Below are 10,839 nucleotides of genomic sequence, written 5' to 3'. Positions count from 1 at the left end.
GTATTCTATCCGCCTAAAGTGATAATCACTACTCTCTGCTAGACATGTAATTCGAGAATTCTCAACGGACGGTACCGTATATTCAAATGTTTAGTTGCATTTCCATGCAAACTCCAGGTTGACTAGTTTGTCATAATAAACAATATTTTTTTGCCGTTACACTATTTGTTATCTCCTTTTACGGTACCAAGTGATACACACCTAAGTACCCAAAGAAGTAGTAGCTTATTCTGAAGTTACTTTACTTATGATTATTAAAACATACAAACTTAAACCACGTATATATTGTTCTTAATCACACAGAAACATTGAATATATAATTTGTTTAATTTATTATTAGTTATCTTCAACTCTAAACAGGTCATTTGTTTAGAGAGACTTCATTCATTATCTCATCTAGAATAAAAACTTCTCCATCCCACCTTTTTATACTCAATTAACTGAGGTCATTCCACTAGTAATTAAGAAAAATTACTCGCTAATTTTCTTCAGTTTTTCCTCCAGATTATTCTTTTTACTATAGTTTTAATGGTAATTATTTAAACACTATACTCTAATTTTCTTGTAATGAAAAAACCATTACATCGTTGTTACATCTATGTCATATGATTGTATTTTAAAAGATTATTTGTTAGCAACAATAAAATCACGTAAGCAATCAAGTTATTCACCTAATGGTAAGTTATAATTAAAATAAGTTTTCTCTTTTTTTTTGAATATTATTTTAATAAAGATTATTAATTATATATGATAATCTCTACTTTTCCAATAAATAACTAAAGTAGATTGTTTTTAAATACTGATGTAAAATAAAATAGAAATTGTATATATCCAAGTTTGATATTTATTGAATCCCCATGAGTATAATAAATACTTTGTAAATGATAAATTTAAGAAGACCAACTGAAGGAATAGTTAACAATTTAAGTATAGATTCCAAATTATTGATTTTTATGTCTTTTAAGTCGGTTTCATTTAAATTCTTTTTTTAAAAAAAAAACAGTTTTCATGGGTTGAAGATGATTTTTGTAATAAGTTTATGTCAGATAGAAAACCATTAATAAGTAGAAAGAGCAGGAAAGCTATTTCATCTTATATGGGAGTCAAATAAGTAAAGGATAATTACTCATTAATGACACTGATTGGAGATAATGTTATTTTACAGGTTGTTTCATTCTGAAAATGTGAACTACTAAATCTCGATTCAAGGGATGAAGAGTATCTTGTTAATTATGAGATGTGAACATAGTAAATATGCCATTTTTCTCTTAATTAATCCCCTTTATCAGTTTTATAGTAATCAGATGATTGCATTCGTTTTACGTACTTGTTATGATTAAACCACAATTATTTTTTCTGGGAATATCATCTAATCTCTTAAGCCTTTCAAGTTACTTAAGGAGTTTGTGATTTTACTTAGAGGTTACTTAACTTATCATATTTGTAGTCATGTATTTGATCAGAGTGATAACAAAAGTACTGAATATTGTCTTCATCGCATTTCATTGAACACAACCAGTTTTTTATAAATACACTGTTCGTTAATTTATATATATCTGACTCAATATATCATAATTCCTCCTATTCTAAATGCAACACTGAAACTTCTTGTTCAGAAAAATTGTAATCATGAACATTTGTGATTAAGAAGAGCATAATACTGATATACTAGTTATAAATTCCTTCAAAATAACTTGACAGTCAGTTATCGCTCTATTCTAATATTTCATTGAGCTTATGGCAAGTCGTACAAAGTTGAAAGTGCATAGTACAACAAAAAACAATAGTAAATTGCTGTAATTAAAATAACTAGTTTACATAAGTATTCTACAATTGTAAAGATGAAAAGTTAGCAAGATCAAAACTTTTATTTTTTTCCCGTTTATCAGTACACTAAACAGATTTCAGCCATTAAGTAACCAAGGGCAAATAAACAACTTTGTAGAACACAATCAAAGTTTGTTCACCGTTAGGTAGGTGATGGAAATTTTGCTACAAAAATGAAACTAGTTCCCGAGGGCAGCGTACTTTTGATGAAGATTCAATTCAAACGAATAATAGGCCAAAGAATTTTATACTACATATAAGATTACAGAAGTCAATCAAAAGCCTAATCCAGAAACATCTAGTTAATTTTGGTTACTAAACTTCAACAGAATATTCCTTTAAAAATATTTATAGAGTCAGAAGAATCGGTACAAAAGAAACACGAATGAAAACTATATTTGCGCCAAAGGCCCTAGTTATCCACTAATTTAAGCCTGACCTTCGTGTACAAGTTTTCAGTATGTTCAGTCATCCATTCTACAGTGATCTTAACTTTCCTTCCTATCTTCTATAATCCATCTTTTTTTCCATTCCTTCCTAATTATTTTTCACGATTATTAACTAGCCATTATTAGAACATTTAATTATTCTGTCCCTAATATTTATCAAATGGACAATTAACGCTCATCTATAAACTATCTTCATCTTGACGCTTTTTATTAGCCATTGGAATACTACATAAATTCCTCTCAATATTTAAATTTCGCAAACGATTTTGATCTGGTGACGGATAGCTTAATTAATTGGAATGAGAATGACATATAAACTGGGTTTTTTTCCTATCGTGTGTGACACACATTCTCATCTTAAGACGGGTTATAGATGTTTCACTACATTATGTTGCAAATATGTGTTCACAAAGTTAATGAATTATTATTGTTAAATAAAACTCAGTTCAACCTATACGAATCTGACTGCTTAACTAACTGTAAATAAATAATATAAAACGTGGTGTATTTGCAGATTACGTAGATTTATGTTGCGAATCAAATAAGTCCTTATCACACGTCTTCGAGCCTTCTTTCCTATGTTCAAGTTGCTGTGTAGATCCTGTCTAAATTTAATAGAAGCGGCAAAGGAATCGAATCGAGCGTTCGGTTATAAGACTTATCAGATTTATGACAGGATATCATTTCAGTTTTTAAAATTGTTCAACACTACTCTATTCTGCTATGAGCTACTAATTTTGGCAAGTAAATTAAATACAAGAACATTTGTACAGTTGCAAATGAAATAGTCATGAAGGGAATTTTCTTCAATGAATTATTTTTATTTTTCTTCAGTGACACAATAGTTTTCTTTCGTTACGTAGAATCTATGTTTATTGAATACTGGCAACTAAATAAATGTTATTGAACTTGACTATAAATTAAATTCTTCTCTGTGAATGAATAGTATAATTTCAATCCAGTTTGAAATCCTGGTGTTACAGATAATAATAAATGTTACATCATTAAATCTTAAAAAATAAGTCCTGAAATCTTAAATAACTATCCATATCCGCTCTCCGGTTGATTATCCAGACTTATATATTACCAACTAAGAAATACAAATCTGTCTGTATAAACCGATGCACTGATTTCAGATGATGATCTTTTTTAATTCAATAAGCAACCTTAATAGAATTATTATCATTAACCTAAATAAAGCTTACATAGATACAAGCACACCCTTTATAATCAGTTGATATCTGTGTAATTAGTCATGTTGTTAGATTAATTTCTTTAAAAAATACTATGGTACTATTGTAAGAAAAAAATTCATTTGATATCATAAAGCCTTTCCTGTAGTTAAACCAGTGGTTTCTATTCTTCTAGGAATTTTCGAAATACAATGATTAAGCAAGAAAAGTGATGAAAAATTGTTCTAAATATCTATAACTCGAGTTTTACTTTATTACGATCTCATGAGGTCAGTCAGATTCTGTTTCGTCTTGATCCAAATACAGATCAGTGGTACATGTCTAACACAAAGTTATATGACATCAGTAGCAGTATGATACACGTACTAGGATTACAGAGAAAAAAGATTGAACCACTCGAATGATGACTTTTTCATAACAACATAAATACTAATCAAGTTCCTAGCACTTCAGTTATTAGTCGGAATAAGTAAGGCTCATTTCCTGGAAATATTCATATTCTCTTTGTTAATTACCAGTTGATATAATTATAACAACTTCCATTTAAGTATAAATTCTAAACGACAAACGTTATTGTATATTCACTGTCTAAAAAAACTCTCACCAACCTCATCAAACTGAAAATATTATCAGAATGGGGTTTTATGGAGATCTTAGTGATTTAGCACTGAACGGTCGTCTAGTGATTCCAGGTTTTTTATGGTGATCTAACTTTGATTGACTCATGAATTCAACTATTAAAAATACTAGACAATGTTTTAGATGATAATAATAAACAAATAATTTGTAGGGAAAAAATTCAATTTAAAGAAACTTTAACTCAAAAATATGCTTCGAATAATAAATATACCCTATAAGTGAATAAAGGCAAAAGAAGGAACAGATATTGACGTGATCAAGTTTTAGAAAAAGCATAAAGATAGAAAAAGACAGCGTTAAAAACGGGCATAATTAAGTAAATCAATGAAAGATAAACAAATGAGTCCAGCTTCAAACATAACCAGTCACTGAATGACCAAAATACGTGTAATTAATTAAACAGACCCAAATAATTGATAGAAATGAAGATTGCTCAACTTAAAACCATCAAAATTCTATCAAGTATTTTTTGTGTCAACATAAAAGCTTGCAGTGGATACCTTTATTCAGTAATTCTTTAAAAGCTATCAGAAAACTATAAGAATATAAAGAGATTAAATTTACATAAAACATGAATTAGATAACAGGCAAATTTAAATTTATTTTATAGCTTCAAGTTAGTATTCATATAAGCAAGAAAGAAACTGAAAATTTTGGATGAGTAAAAAGTCAGTAAGCTGTGTAACACTAGCGTGAAAAGTTTATCTCTGTTAAATACATACAAACAATACAACCGAGATTCTTAACCAGTAATTAAACATGATATTATTAGAAGTAGAGGTAACAGTATTAGTAAGAAAAACTATCAGTTTATTTCACACAGCTGTTCCCGGTAATTAATTGAATCCCTTAAACCTTAATATAAACAACCACAGGAAACAAAGTTAACATATCGGGACTTTGTGACCGGTTGAATGAAATAAACTTTGTCAGACCGATAATCAAAAGTTGTTATGAATTGAAAGTTTCTTCTCGTATGTGAAATCTATGATCCCCTATTCTGCAATGAGAGACATAGACTTACTATGGCTGATATTTTCTTACTTTTATCTAGAGAATATTTGATAGCATTCTGGTCAATGTAATTGATTGCCCAAATCATTTGAAATAGAACATTTCAGACATAATTATTCATACTCTGACTTATTTGCTAGATTAAAATAACCCCATTTTATCCTACCTTACATACTCTTGAATTATTCATCGTGATTCCTTAACTAACTAAACTTACATTATATAATAAGATTAAATTCAATAAGATTTTTTTAAAAAAAGATACTTCATTACACTACAAAAATTTCTTTAAAATGGCCAGTTACTTGTATACATATCCAGTTGTTAAATGTTCATTTGGTTTAAAGATGATATTTACCACAACAACAAAGATTCTAATCAATTATTATGAGATGGAATTTATCAAAGTAATAACAATCATAATAACAAAATTATTTTAACAGTAAGTTAAGAAAGAATAAATGTACTCGAAACTGTGAGAAAAAAATCATACAATATGTTGACATGATTATTGTAATTTAAACTACACAATGATCTAATTTTGGATTTAACAACAACAACAACAACAAAAAGTATTATCTAATTAAATTAAGATTGAGTAAAAAAAGAAACAGTATTTAAACGCAAAAACAAACCATTTTTAATTTAATTACTTGAAAACAAATGTTTAATTTTAATTAGACTAGAAATCAGAAGAATATAATCATTTTAATTAAAGAGACTCAGATATCTTTCGTGTTGGTTAAATAAGAAGTATAGTAATGATGATAATAATAATGATAATAGTATAAGGACTTTTCTACAAATTGTTAAATGTTCATGAAATTATTCATGGACTGTTCTTGGTATAATCACCCGGTAAAAACTGAGGAGCACTGAACAACTGTTTTGTACTAATATGAAGCTCAACAACCGCGTGTGTGTGTGTCACGATCCCTACAGTGGTCTAGAGGTTAAGCGTCCAAGAGCAACACAGAAGGTCTTGGGTTCGATCTCGGGTAGTGAGATCGTGGTCGCTTAATGATAATGAGTTTTATACTAAAATAAAACAGCGGTCTAGTGTTTCGTGGTTTAACTATAATTAGTCCATGATTTATTCTATGATATTGATTACTTACTTACTTACTTACTTACGCCTGTTACTCCTCGTGAAGGAGCACAGGCCGCTCACCAGCATTCTCCATCCAACCCTGTCCTGATCAATCCTTTCTAGCTCCGTCCAGTTGTAATTCATCGTTTTCATATCTGCTTCTATTATCCGACGTAATGTGTTCTTTGGCCTTCCTCTTTTCCGCTTCCCTTCAGGATTCCAAGTTACGACTTGCCTCGTGATGTAGTTTGGTAATTTCCGTAATGTATGTCCTATCCATTTCCAACGTCTTTTCCTAATTTCCTCTTCAACTCGAAGCTGCTTTGTTCTCTCCCACAGTAGACTGTTGCTGATGGTATCCGGCCAATGGGTGCTGAGTATCTTGCGTAGACAACTATTTATAAATACTTGTACCTTCTTGATGATGGTTGTAGTAGTTCTTCACTTTTCAGCTTCGTACAGTAGAACTGTCTTGACGTTCGTATTGGAGATTCTGACTTTGACATTGGTTGACAGTTGTTTCGAGTTCCATATGCTCTTCAATTGTAGGAATGAGGCCCTTACTTTGCCATTCTTCGCCTTTACGTCTGCATCACATCCTCCTTGTTTGTCGTTGATGCTTCCCAGGTATGTGCAGGATACATATCTCCCAGAGTTTCGCCGTCAAGTGTGATTGGGTTGGTGTTCTCTGTGTTGTATTTGAGAATCTTACTTTTTCCCCTGCGTATGTTGAGGCCTACTGATGCAAAGGCTGTGTAGTGTCAGTCATTATTTTAAGCCCATATATCTTATATTCTAGTTTTCGGACATTCCATTTTATTCATTCTACTTGAGTCATATTTTGACCTTGTCAATTATTCACTTATCAGTCTTGACTGTTTTTATATATGAGCGTATATGTGTGTACACTTCATGTCCCATGACTCATCACATGTTTGTAGTTTATTTTTGTCTGACTATAAATACTGAGTAACGCTTGATTAAAATGGAGTTGGCTTCCCAGCCATCTTCCATACGTGTCATTTTGCTTTGCTGTGCTTCATTCACTTCATGTACGAAATATATGTATTCTCAAGTCAATTCTCGTTATTCGACTTATTTAATTCCGTTATTGGATAACGCGATTTAAGTCGACGATTATATACGAGAATCAGCGATAACAATCATTCATACGCTCTAAATGGAGTCAGATTAAAGGGTCACAACATTGGTGAGCCCGCCGACGACGAACGCAACGCAGCAGGCTACGTCGATGAAGGAACTGCTGCACTCTATACGTTCGACGAACAAACTCAGCGAAGCCAGCGAAATATCCAATCCGACGCAATCAGCAAAGCCGGTGCATCATGGTATGGACATGCTCATGTCGTATTATCTTATCGATACTTTGTACTCATGTCAACCATTCTCATTGATCCATTCGTTGGGTTGTTTAATTACGATTCAAATTATCATTATATGCTTATTATTACATTATTGCCAATATCATGACCGAATGTGGAATCATTAATCTTGTTCGTGCTGTCACTAAATTGACATTTTCGCAACCATATCACTCACTGAACAAATTATCATTTTATGAAAATTCCACTCCACTTTATGACATTCAAAACTCACTGGAATATTTTTACTATCCAAAACATGAAATTTTCCTGCTTTAAGTGAGTTCGTTCCAATTTTTTTCCATGTCATTTTGACCTAATATTACATTCATTCACTTAGTCGAGGTCAGCAATTTATGTTATCATAACATACATTTTTCATTTCGAAATCGCCTCCTATTATGTCTGTGGATGCATCTAACTAGCTAACTAGAAATCATTACGTTCATCTTATCTATTCTTTCACATGCATAACTGCATGCCGCATCATTAATTACCCAAAAACGCTATTCGAGTACTGCAACTACTATTCTATTCACATCGCACTGCATGTCAGAACATAGAGTTTAGAGCTAGTCTCTCAAAGATACACTCTTGTTCGTTACATCCAAGTCAGTCTCATACGTCGCCATCGCTAATCATATGTATTGGTATTTTTGTCATGCCTTAGTACGGTTTTATAACAAACGAGATCGAGCGCATCTCCCTCAAACCACTCTAGGCTTCATGACCAAAAAGGAATTCGACTCTACGTATTTCGTCTGCTCAGTCACCATTCTGTTCCTCTGGTCATTCTTCTACTAATACATAGTTAATGATAACTCAATGCATCTGTCATAATGCAGACGACAACATTCACTGACTTCAAATTTTATGATTTATCAATTGCAGTACAGCAACTAATATCACCCGTCAATGCAGATATCATTTCACGACTTGCCTATTATCATCCTACAAACGGGAACTACGCATTCAAATTCGAATTCACTCATAGCTAGTCGATGCTATTTATTCTGCTGCGGCTCAACAGAACATATATTTCGCATATTTCACTATTCTGTCAACATCACAGACCAATTTCTGTCGTATTCTACTGTACTCATTTTGACGATTTATTTCCCTGTCATACCCAGAAACAATTTATTACTATTTTCACGATAATTTGAATCACTCATACAAACGTGTTATTTTATCGTTCAGACAATCACAACATAAGTGCATGTTAATTTGTTGTACGCTCATTAATTTTCTCATATTCGCATGCTAACGTTTCCATTTTTGTTCGCGCCTTTTCGATATTCATGTATTCTTTTGCATAAGTATAACATTTTCATATAATACACTCACCCTTCATGTGACACTGTACTTTATCGAGTGTTGTACAATTTTTTTTGGCTACTTATTGTTAACGTTAGCTTCATATCACTTCAGTGTTATTTTCGAAAACAGACATTTTTTAAAAGTGCTATTTTCTACGAGGGGGCTATGTAGTGTCAGTCATTATTTTAAGCCCATATATCTTATATTCTAGTTTTCGGACATTCCATTTTATTCATTCTACTTGAGTCATATTTTGACCTTGTCAATTATTCACTTATCAGTCTTGACTGTTTTTATATATGAGCGTATATGTGTGTACACTTCATGTCCCATGACTCATCACATGTTTGTAGTTTATTTTTGTCTGACTATAAATACTGAGTAACGCTTGATTAAAATGGAGTTGGCTTCCCAGCCATCTTCCATACGTGTCATTTTTGCTTTGCTGTGCTTCATTCACTTCATGTACGAAATATATGTATTCTCAAGTCAATTCTCGTTATTCGACTTATTTAATTCCGTTATTGGATAACGCGATTTAAGTCGACGATTATATACGAGAATCAGCGATAACAATCATTCATACGCTCTAAATGGAGTCAGATTAAAGGGCCGCCACAGCTGCTCCTACACTAATTGTCTTCATCTTCATTTGTTTGTGTGTATGGGATAGGAGGGCTAGGTCATCTGCGAGGACCAAATCGTATAATTGATTCTGAGCTGTCCATTGTATGCCGTGTTTTCCCTCAGATGTCGAGGTCTTCATAATCCAGTTGACCACCAGAACAAAGAGGAAGGGAGAGAGTAGACAGCCTTGTCTGACTCCGATCCTTACTTGGAATGCATCTGTCAGCTGTCCTCCATGCACGACCTTGCACTGGAGTCCGTCATATGAATTCCGGATAATATTGACAATCTTCTCAGGAACTCCGTAGTGTCGAAGTTTCCATAACGTTATCCTATCTATACTGTCAAATGCCTTTTCATAATCGATCAAGTTGATGTATAGTGATGAGTTCCACTCAACTGATTGTTCGACGATGATCCGTAGTGTTGCAATTTGGTCTGTGCACGACCGATCCTTACAGAATCCAGCTTGTTGATCTCGAAGTTGGGCGTCTACTGCATCTTCCATCCGGTTCAGCAAAACTCTAATAAAGACTTTTCCTGGTACTGACAGTAGTGTAATGCCTCTGTGTTTTTCACATTTGCTCAGATCTCCTTTCTTTGGAATCTTGATGAGGTGTCCTTCTTTCCAGTCCATCGGCACTTGTTCCTCCTCCCAAATCTTTTCGAATAGAAGATAAAGCATGACTGTGGTTGTTTCGATGTCTGATTTCAGTGCTTCAGCTGGTATGTTGTCGGGTCCTGCTGCTTTCCCGTTCTTGATTTGTCTGACGGCCATTCTAATTTCTTCCGTAGTTGGTGGATTGACATCTATAGGAAGATCTGTGTGCGCTGCTTCGATGTCCGGTGTATTCATTGGAGCCGGCCTATTCAGGAGTTTCTCGAAGTATTCTACCCATCTGTTCCGCTGTTGTTGAATTTCAGTGATTGACTTGCCTTCTTTGTCTTCGACCGGTCTCTCTTGTTTACTGTATTTCCCTGCTAGTTTCTTCGTTGTATCGTAAAGTTGTTTCATATTTCCTTCTCTAGCAGCTTTTTCCGCCGTCGTTGCTTGTTCTTCCACGTACTTCTTCTTGTCGATTCTAATGCTCCTCTTCACTTGCTTGTTTGCTTCAATGTATTCAGCTTGTGCTAGGAATTCCTCTGCTCGTGTTCGGCTGTTGTTAATTGGTGTCTTCTTGTTCTTCCTCTCTTTGATCCTGTTCAGTGTTTCTACAGAGATCCATTCCTTATGATGATGCTTCTTGATACCCAGAACCTCTTGACACGTTGAAGTTAATGCTTCTTTGATACCTTTT

Source organism: Schistosoma haematobium, chromosome 4 (genome assembly GCF_000699445.3).
Source record: "Schistosoma haematobium chromosome 4, whole genome shotgun sequence".
NCBI classification, from domain to species: Eukaryota; Metazoa; Platyhelminthes; class Trematoda; order Strigeidida; family Schistosomatidae; genus Schistosoma; species Schistosoma haematobium.
Note: the sequence above shows the minus strand (reverse complement) of the source record.